The sequence below is a fragment of the Dromiciops gliroides genome, chromosome 3, assembly GCF_019393635.1.
Source record: "Dromiciops gliroides isolate mDroGli1 chromosome 3, mDroGli1.pri, whole genome shotgun sequence".
Classification (NCBI taxonomy): domain Eukaryota; kingdom Metazoa; phylum Chordata; class Mammalia; order Microbiotheria; family Microbiotheriidae; genus Dromiciops; species Dromiciops gliroides.
This window is the reverse complement of record NC_057863.1, coordinates 421,095,457-421,114,543: the sequence shown is the minus strand read 5'-3', so window position 1 is coordinate 421,114,543 and position 19,087 is coordinate 421,095,457. Positions and strand designations below refer to the sequence as shown.

The 19,087-nt window shown below is 35.7% G+C and overlaps 1 protein-coding gene across 7 annotated transcripts in view; it reads left to right on the top strand.

Annotated features, from left to right (window-relative positions):
* The window catches only part of GULP1 (GULP PTB domain containing engulfment adaptor 1), a 370,363-nt gene that overhangs the window by 116,965 nt on the left and 234,311 nt on the right, over positions 1-19,087 (top strand). The window contains exon 1 of one of the 7 annotated variants that reach the window (XM_043998706.1): positions 11,216-11,341. The exons of the other annotated variants lie outside the window; for them this stretch is intronic. The gene's annotated coding sequence lies outside the window, so the exon portion shown is untranslated. Of the gene's footprint in view, positions 1-11,215; positions 11,342-19,087 lie in introns of those variants that run through there. 7 annotated transcript variants of the gene reach the window in all.

The following is a 19,087-nucleotide window of genomic DNA, read 5'->3' as shown; positions in this document are numbered from 1 at the left end:
TCTCCAGAAAGGCTCCCTCCAATGTGCCTGGGACCTTTCTCCATCTTTCAATTTTGTGCAGAAACCAGTAGAATATGGAGGATATTCTTGACTTATCCTTTTCTCTTGCTATATGATAATGCCCTTCCCAAACCCCATCCTTTTGGGTCATACCATCTTCTGATGATATCCTTATCCACAGTACTGTAAAACTGAGGCAAACCTCTCTGAAGTGGAATTTAGGTTTCTCATTCCCCAAAGGAGAATGCAAAGGTCAGTTCTTGAATTTTAAATTTTTTTCCCCAAAAGGGAAGGAAAACCAGAAAGAGGATGCCTGTAAAATTAAAGAAAGTTGGTTTTTTTTTTTTTTTTTATTAAGCAGGGAAGAAAAATTTAACATGCTCTATGGGTACTAACCAGCCTGTGATGAATAGGATACCAGGTAGTAGACTGTGTGGGTTTGTATACATTTTAAACAAAGGCAGTTAAGAAATTTTGGAGAGAAAGGTGGCCTTGGAAAGGAACGAGTCAGTGGGTTCCATTCCCAAGGGGAGGGGGAGTGAGGAATTATAGGGGTCAAGAAGGTGACCTTTGATACACAAATCAGAAAGCATCCTTGGTGATAAGCAGTTCACAGTTCAAGGCTTGATTAGGAAATGTCTTCATAAGGAGATCTCTCGAAAAACAGGATAATTCTGAGAGTCCCATAACCAGAGTTGGGGAAGAGCTGGAGACAATAAGACCATAAACAGGATATGTTCGTAGTTTCATAATGTGCAGTCAGGTAAGATAGTAAAATCTCTTGAAGGTCCATAAACCACCATCACCAAATAGTTCAGGATCATCTTCAATGCTGGTATGAGCTTAATTGGCTTCAGAATTACTAATTCTCCAGCTAGGTTGACTTTGGTCACTGCAAAGGATTGTTGGTGTGTTAGCCAATGCAGCCAGTCCTCATAAGTTGTTCTGATTACCTGGATAAGTGGGGGACTCAAGCAAATTGAGGTATTGACTTTCAGAGTACATAATTGGTAGTATATTAGAGTTTGCTCATTTCTTCCACATACCTCTCTCTTGCCTTTGGACAAACTGCAACATTAATTCTTCAGAGATTATAGTATTTCAGACATACAGCATCCCTTCAAGTATGTTTATGAATTGGATATGTAGCCTAAATATTTGGCTGTCAGTTTAAATATCTTGGACAGACACTGTGGATGAACAATCAATTCGACCCAGAAATGAATAGAAAAGTAGGCAGACTTGCCTTTGGAATATTTTTCAGGGTTTTTAATGATCCCAAACTTCTTGACATGAATGATAAAAGAAATATGGCTAAAAATATAATTCTTATGTTTGTTTATGGAGTGTGTAGCAATAGCTGGTGGTTCTTTTGTAAATTGATTGCTACTTGGAGAAATTATTAGTATCTGATAAGCCTGGCCCTAAATAAGTATTATCTTTGCCTTATTGGAAAAGAAATAAACAATAGTCTGAGGGCAAAGAACGGCTCTTTTGGAGCTAAATTCACTTATTCAGGCCATCTGGGTATCATTTCTCATACTCAAACAGTCATTTCCTAAGACACAACACCTTTTTTCAAAAAAGTTTAATTTGTTCTTAGGACATATCTTATACAATGAAAAAATAGGACTATGGAAAAGTATTTGTATTTATGATTGCAATTAAGTTAACCAAAAAGTGCTTCCCCTGCAGTTATTGGAGATGATAACTGTCAATTTAAAAAATTGGAATAAAAACCCCCCACTAAGTACTGATTTGAGTGAATGTTATTTGATTTCTATGAAATAAAAAAAAATTTGGATAAAATTGCTATTTATAAACTAGTTCTTACTGTTTTTTTTTGTGGTTTAAACAATAATTTGTATTTTTAAGTGTGTGAAACAAAATGTTTATGAAAAAAATATGTCATCCCTGCTGCTTTGTGCCAGATAATTACAGATATCAAATTTTTAAGAGTTAAAAGTATATTTCGAAAGGCATCAAACATCAAAAAGTATATGACTGAAATAACTTTGTAAGTTAGAAATTGAAAGTTACTGAAATGGGGAAGTTGACAGATCAGGCTGATATTCAAAGGACCTACACCCACTAAAATTAAGGTGTCTGAACAGACAAAGAACTGTGTTTGGTCTCTTATCAGGTCACCTTGTCTGACATGCAGTCCATTTGGAAAGCCAGGCTAGTCTATGTAAATAACGAGCAGTATGTGTCAAAAGAAACTCTCTAAGGAAGTTCTTGTAACAAATTTCAGAAAATCTGTTTAAAAAAAACACACATTTATTTTCAGTCATCCTCTCTGATTGAGATCATGGGGCTGAGAAAGGATAAGCAGGTCTTCTGGGTGAATAGAGGTGGTACCACCTGTCATGAAAGTGATTTGTAATTTCCTTCTGGTAAATCCAAGGCTGTTTCTGCCTATGGGTTAAAGCTTTCTCAGGTGTGAGTCTGGGGAAGAGGCTTCAGGCCATTGCATTATTTCTAGAGGGTGTTCTCTTAAGCAAGCCTTTATTAATTAAGCTCCTACTGTGTACAGAGTAAGGTGCTAAGGGGTAGAGGAGATTTTTTTTTTTACACCCTGCCTGTCCTACTTTTATCCTCTGGATTAGAGTTCATACCCTAAGGGTATTAAACCATTGTCTTTCCTCTGGTTTTTCCTGTTTGTTCTGTTTCTTCTCTCACAACATGACTAATGTGGAAATATGTTTAAGATGATTGTAATGTATAACCTGTATCAGATTGCCTGTTGGCTTCTGGAGGTGGGAGGGAATGGAAAGAAGGAGAAAAATTTGGAACTCAAAATCTTAAAAAAAATGAATGTTGAAAACTATCTTTACATGTAACTGGAAAAAATAAAATAAAATATTATTTAAAAAAAATAAAAGATACCATCCAAAAATAGCTATCACATTCATGATAGTGGATTAGAATTCTAAAATAGGAAATCAACAGATAATTGGAGTAAGTGGCAAGTTTGGCATTGTAGTACAAAATGAAGCAGGGACAGATGTGAATAGAGTTTTGTCAAAATAATTTGGTGGTCATAACACACACTTTTTTTAAAACCCCAAAGTGACTCTACAAGATGGTCAATATGGAAATCGGATTGAATATATACTTTGCAACCAGAAGTGAAGGCGCTTTATACAGTCAGGTAAAACAAAACCTGGAACCAATTGGGGCTCAGATCATGGGTTTCTTATTGCAAGATTCAGACTTAAATTGAAGAAAACAGAGAAAACCATCAGATGATATGACCTAAATAACATTCCTTATGAATAGAGGTGGTGATAAATTGAATTAAGAGATTAGATTTGATACAGGATTCAGCAACAAAAGACATTCTAAAGAAAAAGAACAGGAAAAAAGCAAAATGCCTATCTGGTGAAGCTTTACAAATACCGGAGGAAAGATGGAAAGCGAAAAGTAAAGGAGAAAGGGAAAGATATATTGAACTGAATGCAGAATTCCAGAGAATAGCAAGGAGAGATAATAAGGCTTTCTTAAATGAATAATATAAAGAGATAGAAGAAAACAACTGAAGAGGAAAGACAGAAGGTCCCATCAAGACAATTAGAGATATCAAAAGAAAGTTTCATGAAAAAATGGGCATGATGAAAGACAAAAATGGTAGGGACTTAACAGGAGCAGAAAAAATTAAGAAGAGGTAGCAGGGATACACAAAAGTCCTATAAAGAAAGACTTAACATCACCAATAACCACAATGGTGTGGTTACTAATCTAGAGCAAGGCATCCTGGAGAATGAATTCAAGTAGGCCTTAGGAAGCATTGCTAACAGTAAGGCTAGGGAGGTGATGTAATTCCACCTGAGCTATTTAAAACCCCAAAAGATGATGTTGTTAAAGTGCTGCACTCAATATTACAGCCAATTTGGAAAAATCATTATTGGCCACTGGACCAGAAAGATCAGTTTACATGCCAGTGCTAAAGAAGGGCAATGCCAGGGGCGGCTAGGTGGCGCAGTGGATAAGGCAGTGGATAAGAAGTTCCTGAGTTCAAATCCGGCCTCAGACACTTGACATTTCCTGGCTATGTGACCCTGGGCAAGTCACTTAACCCCCATTGCCCCGCAAAAAACAAACAAACAAACAAACAAAAAAAAACAAAAAAAGAAGGGCAATGCCAGTGTTTAAATTACTGAACAATTGCACTCGTTTCATATGCCAGCAAGGCTGTGCTTAAGATTCCTCAAGCTAGGCTTCAGCAATATGTGAACTAAGAATTACCAGAACAGACTAATTTTCAAAGAAGCAGAGCAACTAGAGACCAAATTCCCCTAACCATAAAGAAAGCAAGGGAGTTCCAGAACCTCTATTTCTGCTTCATTGATTACACTCAAGTCTTTAACTGTGTGGATCACAACAAAAATGTGGCAAGGGGTTAAAGAGATAGGAGTACCAGATCATCTCCCTCCTAAGGAATCTGTATATGTATCAAGAAACAACAGTTAGAACTGAGCACGGAACAGCTGATTGGTTTAAGATTGGAAAAGGAGTATAACAAGGATGTATATTGTCATGATTTTTATTTAACTTGTCTGCAGTGTGCATCATGGGAAATGCCAGACTGGATGAATCAAAAGCTGGAATTAAGGCTTCCAGGAGAAATATCAACCGTCTCACATAAACAAATGATACCACTGTGATGGCAGAAAGTGAAGAGGAATTGAGAAGCCTCTTGATGAGGGTGAAAGTGGAAAGTAAAATCTGGCTTGAAGTTTAACATCAGAAAACTAAGATCTTGGCAACTAGTCCCATCACTTCCTGGCAAATGGAGGGAGAAGAAATGGAAGCGTTGTCAGATTTTATATTCTTGGGCTCAAAGATCACTGCAGATGGCAACTGTAGCCATGAAATTAAAAGGCACTTGCTCCTTGGAAGAAAAGTTATGGCAAATCTGGAAAGCATAGTAAAAAGAAGAGACGTTACCTTTCAGACAAAAGTCTGCATGGTTGGAGCTATGTTTTTCTGGTAGCAATGTATGACTGTGAGACTTGGACTATGAGGAAAGCTGAGTGCCACAGAATTGCTGCTTTTGAACTGTGGTGCTAGAGAACATTTTTGAGAGTCCTTTGGACAGCAAAGAGATAAAATCAGTCAATACTTAAAAAGATTAATTCAGTCTATTCACAGGAAGGTCAAATACTGAAGCTGAAGCTTAAATATTTTGGTCACATGATGAGAATGCAGGGCTCATTAGGAAAGACCCTGATGTTGGGAAAAATTGAAAGCACAAGGAAAAGGGACAGCAGATGATGAGATGAATAGAAGAATGAACACGAACCCAGACAAATGTCAAAAAATAGTGGAAGATAGAAGGACCTGGTGTGCTGTGGTCCATGGAGTCATGAAGAGTCAGATACAACTGAATGACTGAACACCACCACTTATTTTAAGGAAAGCTCCATTTATAAAGAAAGCTTTCTAGTATTTTTTAAAAATAGGAATGAGTGTTTTATTTTGTCCAAAAAATGTTCTGTATCTATTGAGATAACATGCTTTGTTTTGTTTTTGTTATTGATATGATCAGTTCAACTGATAGTTTTCTGAATATTGAACCAGCCCTGAATTCCTGGTATAAATCCCACCTGGTCATATTATAATCATATAATATTTTTTTTTGTGATTTATTTTTTTTCTTTGTGATTTATTGCTGCAGTCTTGTTAGTATTTTATTTAAAATTTTTGCATCAATATTTGTTAGGGAAATTGGTCTATAGTTTTCTTTTTCTGTTTTTGTTCTTCCTGGTTTAGGCATCAGCATCATATTTGTTTCATAAAAGGAATTTGGTAGTGAGGAAACATAGTTTCTCAATGAATCATAATTATTTTCTCAGTAGGTTTCCTTTTTTGCCCATTTTTTCAAATAGTTTATATAGTATTGTAATGAATTGTTCTTTAAATGTTTGGTAGAATTCACTTGTGAATCCATCTGGTCCTAGGGATTTTTTTTTTTTAACATATATATAGAGCTCATTTATGGTTTGTTCAATTCCACAGCCCACAACCTCCATTGAGGTTATTTAAGTATTCTACTTTCTCTTCTGTTAGTTTGGGAAGATTATAATTTTATAAATATTCATCAACTTCACTTAGATTGTCAGATTTATTGGTATATAATTAGGCAAGATATCTCCTAATAACTGCTCTAAATTCATCTTCATTGGTGGTGAATTCACCCTTTTCATTTTTTGATACTGTAATTTTATTTTCTTTCTTTTTCCCCATCAAATTAACAAATGCTTTATCTGTTTTATTTTTCATAAAACCAGTGCATAGTTTTATTTATTAATTGAATGATTTTCTTTTAATTTTATAAATCTCTCCTTTGAATTTCAGGTTTTTTAATAAAGGTGTTTATTTGTGGAATTTTAATTTGTTCTTTTTCTAATTTTTTTAGTTGCTTGCCCAAATCATTGATCTGTTCTTTCTCTATTTTATTAATAGAAAAGTTGATAAGCATTTCCCCCTTAGTATTGCTTTGGCTGCATCCCATAAGTTTTGGTTGTCTCATTGTTGTCATTCTCATTAATGAAATTATTGTTTCCATGATTTATTCTTTGACCCATTCACTCTTTAGGATTAGATTGTTTAGTTTCCAATTAACTTTTATTCTATACTTTAAAAGCCCTTTATTTAATATAATTTTATTGCATTATGGTCTGGAACAGATGGCATTTAATATTTCTTCTTTTCTTCATTTGGTTATGAGGTTTTTATGCCCTAATACATGATCAATTTTTGTGAAGGTTCATTACACAGCTAAGAAAAATATATATACTCGTCTATTCCCCTTCAGTTTTCTCCAGAGGTCTCTCATATCTCACATTTCTAAAATTCTGTTTATCACCTTAACTTCTTGTATTTTATGATTAGATTGATCTAGTTCTAAGAGGGGAAAGTTGAGGTCCACCACTTGTATAGTTTTATATCTATTACCTCCCGTAACTCATTTAACTTTTAAGAATTTGGATGCTGTGCTATTTGGTGCATATATGTTTAGTATTGATATAACTTCATTGTTTCTGTTACTTTTTAGCAAAATATAGTTTCCCTGCTTATTTCTTTTAATTGGTTCTATTTTTGCTTTATGTTTTTGTTTAAGATCATGATGGCTAAGCCTCCTCCACCCCACCCCCCTTTTTTTTTACCTCAGCTGAAGCATAATAAATTCTACTCCAGCCCTTATTTTTACTCTGTGACTTTCTGTTTTAAGTGTGTTTCTTGCAAAGAACACATTGTTCAATTCTGGTTTTAATCCATTCTGCTGTCACCTTCTGTTTTATGAGTGAGTTCATCCCATTTACATTCACAGTTATGATTATTAACTGTGTATTTCCCTCCATCCTATTTTAACCTATTTATCCTCTCCCTCCTCTTCCTCTTCTTCTCCCTCCCCAAAAGTCTGTTTTCTTCTAACTACTTACCTCTTTCTGCCCTCTCTTCTATCAACCTCCTCCTTCTCTTTCTGTCATTCCCCTCCCTTCCTATTTTTCTGTAGAGTAAAAAAGATTTCTATACCCAATTGAGTGTTGAGAGTAAGGTTCAAGCTTTGCCTGCCACCTCCCCATCCTTCCCTCCAGTGTAAAAGCTCTTTCTTTCATGCCTCTTTTATGTGAGATGAAGCATATACTTTACTTTGAAGCATATACTGTACTTTCCCTGTCTCACTTGACAATGTCTTTAATGTATCTTCTCTGAGATCATGCTTGTTCTTCTTGCTTTTTTTTCTATTTAATTGAGGTATACGTTTTACTCTAGTCTCTCATTTTTACTCGTCTTTTTATGCTTTATGTTATAGGCTTATAGATCAAGAGCCAGAAGGAAACTCAGAGTCTATCTCTCATCCCCTTTTCCTCCCATTTTACATATGGGGATACTGAGGCCTAGGAATTTTAGTTTTTTGTTTATTGTTTTTGATTTTTGTTATATAACAGATAATTAGCATTTTGGTATAGACTGTCCCCTCTCCTCCAAAAACTAATTTCCTTGGACCTCAGTTTCTTCATCACTTTAATGGGTAAATTCAGTCTGCTAACATTTAATGTTGTAACTTGTTAAGGTAGTTTTCCATATGTAAAATCCACTATATAATTTTTTATTTGTTTTTTTAAGTTATACATGAGTAGTCATGTAAAACATTTCCATATTAGCCAGGTTGTGAAGGAAGACAGACAAAAACAAAACTTCAGGCAAAGGAACTAACAAAAAAAATTATGCTTCAATCTGTATTCAGATACCATCAATTCTTTCTCTGTAGATGGATTGCATTTTTCATAAGTCCTTCAGAGTTGTAACCAAGTCTTTCACAGCAGATCATCTTAAAATATTCCTGTTATTTTGTATACAGTACATTTCACATTGTATCAACTCATGTAGATCTTTACAGGTTTTTCTGAAAGCATCCTGCTCATCATTTTTTATAGTAAACTACATTTATATAATACTTTAAAGAGAGATTTCCTTACAATAAACCCATGAGGTTGATTATTGCAACAACAGTAATAGATAACATTTATATAGTACCTTATACCTGAAAAATAATTTTCTTCACAATAGCTCAGCAAAGGGGGCAGCCAGATGGTGCAGTGGATAATGCATTAGCTCTGGATTCAGGAGGACCTGATTTCAAATCCAGCCTCAGACACTTCACACTTACTAGCTGTGTGACCCTGGGCAAGTCCCATAACGCTCACTGCCCAGCAAAAAACCTGAAAACAAGAACAAACAAAAAACAATAGCTCAGCAAAGTAAGTACTATAGGTTTTATCATCATCATCATCATCATCAATTAATCCTCATCAATCGATCTTAGTCTTCATCCAATTATCATCAATCCATCCATCCATCCAACAATCATCAGCATCATCTTTGCTCTTGCTTCTGCTTCAAATTTTTTCATAGTTACTGTTGCTAACAATTATCATCATCATCTTACATTGCTCTTGTCTCTGCAATTTTTTTCATAGTTACTATTACTGTTTCCCTCCATCCTATTCTCTCCCCATGATATGTATTTTATTTTCTATCTTCTTTCACCCTATCCCTCCTCAAAAATGTTTTGCTTCTGACTGGCCCCTCCCCCAATCTGCCCTCCCTTCTTTCATCTCTTCCCCCTCATGTCCCCTTCCCCTCCTGCTTGCCTGCAGGGTTAAATAGATTACCCAATTGAGTGTGTATGCTATTCCCTCTTTGAGCTAATTCAGATGATAGTAAGGCTCACTCACTCCCCTGCTCCTTCCCCATCTTCCCCTCCACTCCATAAGCTTTTTCTTGCTTCTTTTATGTGAGATACTTTACCTCATTCCACCTCTCCCTTCCCCTTTCTTCTAGTGCATTGAGTTAGATGTTGTGGATTCAAAATTGGATATATGGAACATTAAATCCCCCTTTTAACTTTTCCCATATATACATATATATAAAATTTCCCAGACCACTAAGAAAAAGAAGCCTCTGAGCTTTAATCTGTGAGGGATTCGTTTTTATTGCTTGGGAATTAATTAGACAACAAAAGCTGATACCAATTAGGGAAATAGGGAAGTAGAAATATAGATGAATGACCTTAGATCTAAACTTAGTCTATTTTCCTTTATAAAACTCACCAAATCTCAAACTGCCCCCCAGGCCGAGAACCAGCACACCCAAAGCCAAACACCAACCACATGTTTCTGAAATCCTCTCACCCATGCACACCACCACAGCTAAGTTTAACAGCCAGAGAATGCCAACTTCTGTTCCTGCCCTCACTTTTAAGTCCACATACCGGAAGTTCCTCACGTTCTCCTCCCCAAAAAAGGAGGTCCTTCAAAAGTCACTTCAGTAGCATGTGCAATCTCTCAAATGATTCAGCTAAAACTTCCAATAAGCTGGATTCTCTATATCTTTACCACAAATAATTTTTACCATGTTGTATCATCTTCCCATGTAGGAATGCCAACAGTTTAACCTTTTAATATCCCGTATGATTTCTTTTTCCCCATTTACCTTTTTATACTTTTCTTGGGTTTTGTATTTGAAAGTCAAATTTTCTATTCAGCTCAGGTCTTATCATCAAGAGTGCCTGAAAGTCCACGCTTTCAATGAATTTCCATTTTCCCCCCTGAAAGATAACACTTGGTTTTGCTGGGTAGGTGAGTCTCAGTTGTAATCCCAGTTCCTTTTCCCTCCAGAATATCATATTCCAAGCCCTCTGGTAGTTTAATGTAGAAACTCCTAGATCTTGTGTTATCCTGACTATGGCTCCACAATATTTGAATTGTTTCTTTCTGGCTGCTTGCAATATTTTCTCCTTGACCTACGAATTCTGGAATTTGGCTATAATATTCCTGGAGATTTTCATTGTGGAATCTCTTTCAGGAGGTAATCAGTGGATTCTTTCAATTTCTATTTTATCTTCTTTTTCTAGAATATCTGGGCAATTTTCCCTGACAGTTTCTTGGAAGATGATGTCTAAGCTCTTTTTTTTTTGATCACAGCTTTCAAGTAGTCCAATAATTTTCAAATTATCTCTGCTGGATCTATTTTCTAGGTCAGTTGTTTTTCCAAGGAGATGTTTCACATTGCCTTCTATTTTTTCATTCATTTGGATTTGCTTTTATTGCATCTTGAAGTTTCATAAAGCCATTAACTTCCAGTTGCGCAATCCTAATTCTCATGCAATTATTTTCTTCAGAGAGCTTTTGTATCTTGTTTTCCATTTGGCTTTTCAAGCTGTTGATTTTTTTCATGACCCTCCTGCATCACTCTCATTTCTCTTTCCATTTTTTGCTCTACCTCTCTTATCTTATCTTCAAAGTCCTTTTTGAGTGCTTTTATGGCCTGAGACCAATTCATATTTTTCTTGAAAGCTTCAGATGTAGGAGCTTTGACTTAGTTATCTTCTTCTGAGGGTGTATTTTGATCTTTCTTGTCACCAAAGAATCTTTCTAGTGTCTTCATTTTTTTTTTTTCTGTCTGCTCATTTTGCCAACCTATTTCTTGAATTTTAACTCCTTCTTAAAGTGGGGCACTGCTTACAGGGCACGCTGTCCCAAACTTCATGGGGTCCCAGGTGGTATGATTTAGGGAGAGGCATGTTCTACACTCCCCTGGCCTTTGTTCTGGTCTGTAAGTAACCACAGGACTGCTTGCTCTTTAACCCAGGAACAGAATTCTGTTTCACTGTGGTTGCAAGCTTGGCATGCCTGTACCCCTCCCCCACCTGGGCCACCACTCAAGACTACTTCCTGGTTACGAGCACAGCAACACGACAGAGTTCTGCTTCAACGCCAGCAGAGACCCCTGCAATCTCTCCCCAGCCAACCACTCGACCCTCTTACAGGTACATGAGCTGAGTTCCCAAAGTAGATGCTGTCTCAGTTGATTCCAATGCTCTGGAGGCCTGATTCTCTGGAGTTGGGGCTGGGGCTGCATGGTGCAGCCTAGATTTGCACTCCATTCTCACCCTGGTACTACAAACCTTTCCTGCTGAACTTCTAAGCCATCTTTAGATGGAAAATTATCTCACCCCATCTTTTTGTGGGTTCTGCTGTTCCAGAAATCATTTTATGGCATTATTTGAATGGATTTGGAGGGATTTGGGGGAGAGCTCTGAGGAGTCACTGCCTGTCCTCCACCATCTTAGCTCTGCTATAAAATCCACACACCTAGTAAGGGTCACACAGCTAGTAAGTGTCAAGTGTCTGAAGCTGGATTTGAACTCAGGTCCTCCTGTCTCCAGGGTTGGTTCTCTATCCACTTTACCATCTAGCTACCACCCACTATTTAAAGAAAATTAAAGAAAAAACCCATATATATATATATATATATATATATATATATATATATATATATATATATATATATATGTGTGTGTGTGTGTATACACACACACACACACACACATATAATTTGATCCTTTTATACTTTCTTCTTCTCCCTCTTTTAGCGCCGAGTAGTTACTGGTTCACCTTAGCCTAACGCTAGTTCTTGTAATCATGCTTACTGATTTTTAGTTTGTTTTTATCTGAGGTAATAATATCCTTTGACTCTAAAACTTAGGTACCATCTTCCCACTTCCTTTCCCAGTCTAATTCCCTGTTTATTTTCTGCCACTTATACTAATATAATGATTTATTTCTCTTTGATCAATTCAGGTAAGAATATGCCTTTCTATATCTAAATGATCTTCACTTGTAGCATTAAATTAAAACAACAACAACAACAACAACAGAATTAATTCTCTACTTCTCTTTTTCATCTTCTAGGGTATTTCTTCATAATACTCAAACCCAGAATCTGTCTCTCTTTCTTTATTTAATGATCCCTACATTCGGTGGGATTCCCATGGGAATATAGTCATTTCCCCCCCTCTCTTAGGTAAGCATTAGATCATCACCTAGGACTATAAATCTATTCACAGTTGTTTGCTTTATATTTATTTTTTATATTGTATGTTATATTTAATTTTTTTCTTTTTTTTTTCATGTTGGTGCAGGGAAATTAGGGTTAAGTGACTTGCCCAGGGTCACACAGCTAGTACGTGTCAAGTGTCTGAGGTCAGATTTGAACTCAGGTCCTTCTGAATCCAGGGCTGGTGCTTTATCCACTGCACCACCTAGCTGTCCCCGTGTGTTAAATTTCAAATACTGTTTCCAAATTGGTTTTCTTAGTCTTTAATGCTCTTAAAAAGTGCCCCCACCATTATGTTCATCCTTGCTCTTGTTTTCAGTATATTCTATTCCTTTTTAAAAATTTCATTGTTGTTGTAGAGTAATACTGGGTAATTTATGCTAGAATTTAATGGTATATAACTAGTTTTCCGTTGTTGTGGGCCCTGGTATAGAATGTAAATAATTCCTTGGGGGAACTACCCAATATCCTGGAGCTCTCGAGTGCTCTCCCTCTTCTCTCTCCCCTTCCCACCCCCCAATCTCTCTCTCATGACTCTCACTCTTCCTAGGAGATTGGCACACTTCTCTTTTTGACTGTATATATTCTTGTTGGTTCCTCTTATTTCTTTCCTTGCAAGATTATCATTTGAGGGAAGTACTCTTTCTTATAATCACCACATCTTTTTATTGCTTCTTGATGATGGCATCTAGTCACTGTATTCAGTTTTCTTTATATTCCCTTAATCCCTCCATTATGGCAAAGCTTTATTCTATTCTTGAACTTCTAAAATGTCACAGTAGCTGCAAGTTGTTGAAGATAACAAATTATTTTTTAAAAAAAGTCAGTGTTGGAGGTGCTGTGGGAAGATAAGCACTGTGATATGTTTTTGATAGACCTATAGATTGATCAAACCATTCTAGGAAACAGTTTGGAATTATATGATCAAATTATTGAAACAGTTCATAAGCTTTGATTCAGTAATCCCATACTGGTCATATTACTCCAAGCAGTTCAAAGTAAGAAAGAAAGGTGCTCTACATAATAAAATATTCATAATAGCACATTTTGTGGTAACAAAGAACTGGCAACAGAATAACTGCCCATTAATTAAGGATTGACTGGACAAATTGTGATACATAAATATTATTGAATATTATTATGCATTAAGAAACAATATGATAAATTCATAGAAAGATGGTATGTTTTCTCTGAACTGATGCAGAGTAAAATAACCAGAACCAGAGGAACAATTTGTACAATACCTATAATAACACAAATCATAAAATTTCCCAAAACAAAGCCATATGTTGAGTAACTGTATGAACGAATATGATCTGAAAGAAAAGTTATTAAAACACACTTCCCTTTTGGCAATAAGACCAGGGAATATAGATGAAACATGTTTGTCACTGTCAAATGTTCATATTATCAGTTATCTTCATTTAACTCTTTTATTCATATGATCATAGATTTAGAGCTGGGAAAAAAAATAGCAGACTCACTCCAATGCATTCATTTTACATATGAGGAAGCAGTTATAGAACAGAGAGCTTAAATTTAAAAGTCCAGTGTCAGGTACTTAGTAAGTGTCTGAGGAGGGATTTGAACCTAGGTGTGGCATATATCTGACAGCGATTGTGTTGCAAAAATAAAATCATCAGTAGAATGACTAGACAGATAGATAGAGAGATACTTAGTTTTATTGTTTTATATAGACCTCTTGTCTGTGTCTCTGTCCCTCTCTCTCTTAGATCACAAGGGTAACCCTAAAACTCTTAAAGTTTGCAGACAAATAGGCAATTGCAAGTGAGCTTATTGGAGTCCTTTAAAATGGATTTCATTAAGAGGTTTTTTAGAGCTGTAAAGGGTCTTCATGACACATAGTATATGAGCCTCATTTTATCAATATCTGAGGCTCAGAGAAATGAAACTATTTCCACTGTATTTTAATAACAGGTGGGGATAGAAGTAAAATTCCCCTAATCTCGGTCCTGTGTTCTTTCCATTACTTTGTTGCTTTTCTTCTTCTCACATGTCCTATCCCTTGTTGTGAACAGAGGGTGCTATTAGTCACATGACAAAAGGGAAAAAAATAAAAGTCAGTACCTGCTTCAGTCAATTAATGAATAATCTAAAAGATGAGAAAGGTGGAAAATTGCACAAGTGTCTATAGGCACTATATTAAGTGCTTTTCTAATTTATCAGTACCATAGGAATTTAGGAGTTATTTTTATTATTAATAGTGTAGATAAATAAAATCAACAAGCATTTATTAAGCATTTATTGTGTGTTCAAGGCACTGTGCCAAGTGCAGAGAATACAAGAAAAGATAAAAATTGTACTGCTCTTGAAGAGCAAAAGACTATGTAAAAACAAGCCATAAACAGGATTGACTGGAGATAATCTCAGAGGGAAAGAGGTAAGATTTCAGAGGAAGAGGAAAGCCTTCTTGCAAAAGTTGGGACTTTGACTGAGACTTGAAGGTAGCCTAGGAAGCCAGGGAATGGAAAATTCCAGGCCTGGGGGAAAACCAACCAATGAAAATGAACATCCAGGAGACTTTTATTAGAAGAAACAGTAAGGAGGTCAGTGTCCCTGGCTCAAAGACTGCCTGGAACTGATAAAAAGTGTAGAAAAACTAGAAAGGTAAGAAGGGGTCAAATTTTGAAGGGCTTTAGAAGCCAAACAGGATTATTATATTTTATCCTAGAAGTAACAGGGAGCCACTAGAGTTTATTGAGTATGGAGGTGACATAGTCAGACTTGCACTTTAAGAAGAACAATTTGGCAGCTGAATGGGGAATGGTCCAGAGTGGGGAAAGACTTGAGCCCGGGAGACCAATCAGCAGGCTGATTGCTGGAGTCCAGGCCTTAGGTGCTATGGGCCCTTTAGTAGGATAGAGGCAATGTTAGCAAGACAACATTTATAACTGCTATGTGAAACATACAAAGACAAAGCTTAAGAGGGATAAGAAAGTCCTCAAAGGAGCTTAAGGCAGCATTATGGAGAGGTAGAGAAAAACAAAACATGATACTATACTATCATAGAAAACAAGGTTAGAAGAGATTCAAAAAAGTTAATGGAGTCACATTGCTTTGGAGGTAAATCAGCTCAAATGCAGGAGAGAGCTCAAGAAGAATGAGATCTCTGGATCTGACAATGAATGAGTCACTTGTAAAAGAACAAGTGAGGTGTGTGCACACTTGAACTGTTATTTTTGAAAATTTTGAGGAAAATTAGCAGATCTACTCCTGCATAGGTAGAGAAGAGTTTATTCATATTTATAAGTCATAAACACTGAAATGTATGATCAGGTAAACTCAGACCTAATTATCTTAGATAATTAAAAATTTCATTACTGATACCTTAAATTGGAGGCAAACAGGAATGATTTCTTGTTTAAATGGAAGAGATCACTTTGAAGTGAAAAGTATTTTTCACTTTAAACTCTTAAATGTTTTGCTAGTGATTTTTATTTTATTTTGTCATTTACTGTAGCACAATATAACTACCAAAGGAAATTTGTGGTATTTCAAGGACCAGCTAGCCATCAGTGAGGTGATTAGACATGCATTCTTGTGCAGCTTTCACTAATTCCTGTAAGACTCAGGTTGTATTTTTGTCTCTGGAATGTAAAACCAAAGCTTTAAAACTAAATCTTTTGCATAACTAAGGGGTGACTGTGTGAGAACTGGGCATTTCTGTGTGTATAGTTTTGTTGTTGTTTTTTTCTTATTTTTCAATGACTAATTAATTGTCCCTTTGGAGTCATCTGGACAATAGACTAAAACTAGGTAGGGCGATTAAGTTATTATGTAAATCACTCTAGTTATTTAAAAATATTGAGGAAATTCATCACTATCATCAATATATCCTAAAGACTTTATAATTGACTCATGTCTGCATAACAGGAAAATAGCTAGTTCACAACGTATTTTTGTTTTTGTTTTTTTAATATAACACTTCTCAGTGTCAACTGTTTAAAGTAAGGTCATTTTGGGGGGAAAATATTTGATAAAATTTGGCGTTCTGCTCCCTCTCCCCATATAAAATTTGTAGAATTTAAATAGTCTGATATGCCAAGTATTCAAATAAATTTCCAGGCTTACGACTCTAAACATATTTTGCCTTTGTCCCCGTCTTTCAAACAGCTAACACACTAGTTCAGGCCCTTATCACCTCTTGCTTGCCATATTGCTATAGACTCTTAATTGTTCTTCAAAATCCAGTTCCTCTCCTCTCCCATTCATCCTCCACACAGCTGCCAAATGAGACTCTTAAAACATTTCTAACCTTGCCACTCCCAGACTATAGAGGCTTCAGGATGTCTTTCTTTCTTCCCTCTATGGGAAAATGTAAATTTCTCTCCTTAATATTTAAAGCCTTTTATAATCCTTTCCAGGCTGATTACACATCCCATCACTACCACATGCTTCGCATTCCAGTTGATCTACTTGCTGTTTCTAATGCATAGCATTCCATCTCCCAGCTCTTTACATTGGTATACCATGCAGGGGATGCTCTTCCTCCTCACTTCTTGCCCCTGTAAATCCTACTCCAAACCATGAATCAGTTCACAATGAAGCTAAATAGAATCATTAAAACAATAGACCTGATGACTTTGCAATGTAAATAGAAAGAACAAAAATAACAAAAATGAAATGAAATTGTATTCTGTGTCATTATAACGACTAAGCTTAATTTCAGTAGAATTATGAGAAGGGTTTTGCAACATTACGTAAAGTATTGGATTTGATTGATGTATTGGTAATTTTACTGGATACCTTTTTTTTTTCTCTTATATTTTGTTGTCATAAGAGATGGCTGGGGCCTGGGGGGGGGGGAAGGATAGGAATATACCTAATTATGTATCATAGTCTGGACTACATGATATGTGGTCCAAGGACTGAGGGTAGCTGAGGTCCTTTCAAAAACCTTTTCATTATAATATTAAGATATTTTAATTTCTAATATTGTCAATAATAACCATCACCCACATAAGCCAAATTTATGGTTCTATTGTATTGCCAATTTATGCTATTACCATTAATATATGTTATTATTTATTATTTATGAAATTATGTGGCATTATTTATCATATTTTTTTACCATTTTGGAAGTGTAAAAGGGTCCTAGACCAAAAAAATTAAAAACTGCTGGTCTAGACAATAGATGTTTTTGAGCTTTTTTTCCCCATTGGGATAGTTAGACCAACCTCTTTTTTGATAATTAAAGCTCTTAGTTACAAAGTGCTGTAATGTTCCAGGACTTGATATACTTTGTGGAGTCATCTGTAAAGAAAGGAATTTGGAGGCCTCACCATTAAAAATTGTACAGATAAGAAAGTAGGGCTTTTAGTTTGATAGTGTTAAACAGAGACCTGCCCCCAACAAAAACAGAAGTGAAGTGAATCATAATTATAAAGATATAAAGACAAGCACCCATTTTTAATTCTCAGCAACCCATTACATGCGTTGTACAGATTGACACGCTTCCTGGTTTGCAACAGGATGCTCTTAATTCCATTTGCCCAATACAAATCAGTGTGACAGTTCAAACCTTGAAAGCAAACAATGTGACAAGGGAATATGAAACAGGAGAGGTCTTTTGGAAGGTCCAAGGGACCCCACATTGCTCAGGAATGTTGGGGAGGCAGAGGCAGAAAGTCTAGCAGATAATGGTGACCCTGAAAGGACTATAAATGCCCAAATGTTTAGCTTGCTTCAATACTTGTATGTCTTATTGTCCTAAGGACTTTTAGTACTGCATCCCGCTAAATTCAATCTCTACCATTGCAAAGGATTTCTGATACATTAGGCCAGATTTTCATACATTTAGGGGAATTCTAATAAATGCAATCATCAAATTATTGATGTTCTCTTGTTCCCCCTTATTCTGATGGTATATAAGCATAATTTTATGCTGTAAAAGTTGCTAAACACATTTTTATTCTAGGCTCTGCTTTTCTAATCTATTCCACTATTCTAATTTTTTTGTTTGTTTTTATTCAGTACCAGCTAATTTGACAACTAGTGTTTCTTTTTTCTTTCTTTCTTCTTCTTTTTCATTTTTTTGGTAAGGCAATTGGGGTTAAGTGACTTGCCCAAGGTCACACAGCTAGTTAAGTGTCAAGTGTCTGAGGCCGGATTTGAACTCAGGTCCTCCTGAATCCAGGGCCAGTGCTTTATCCACTGTGCCACCTAGGTGCCCCCAACTAGTGTTTCTTAATGCAATTTGAGAATATGATATCTTTCTTAATTGTTTTCTCCATTATTTCCCTTGGTATTCCTGATATTTTCTTCTTCCATATGAAATATTATTATATTGTCTAATTCTGCTAAGCATTCCCTTGGGTAATTTGATTAGTATAGCATTAAACTTATAGATTAATTTTGTTAGTATCATAATTTTTGCTATATTGGCATATTAAAGCCATAAACATTGACTGTCTCTTTAATAATTTAATTCTTCCTTTGTGTCTGCCCAAAAAACGGCTTTTAAAAAATAAGTCCTGTGTGTTTTTATGTGAATTCTAAGCTACTCAATTGATTTTGTTATCTTTAATGATATTTCTCTTTTTTCTTCAAATGAAATACTTGTAAAATATGTAGCACAGTGCCAGCCTCATAGTAGGTGCTGTAGGAAAAATTACTTATTATATTGTTGAGAAGAATCATTATATTATTTAAATCC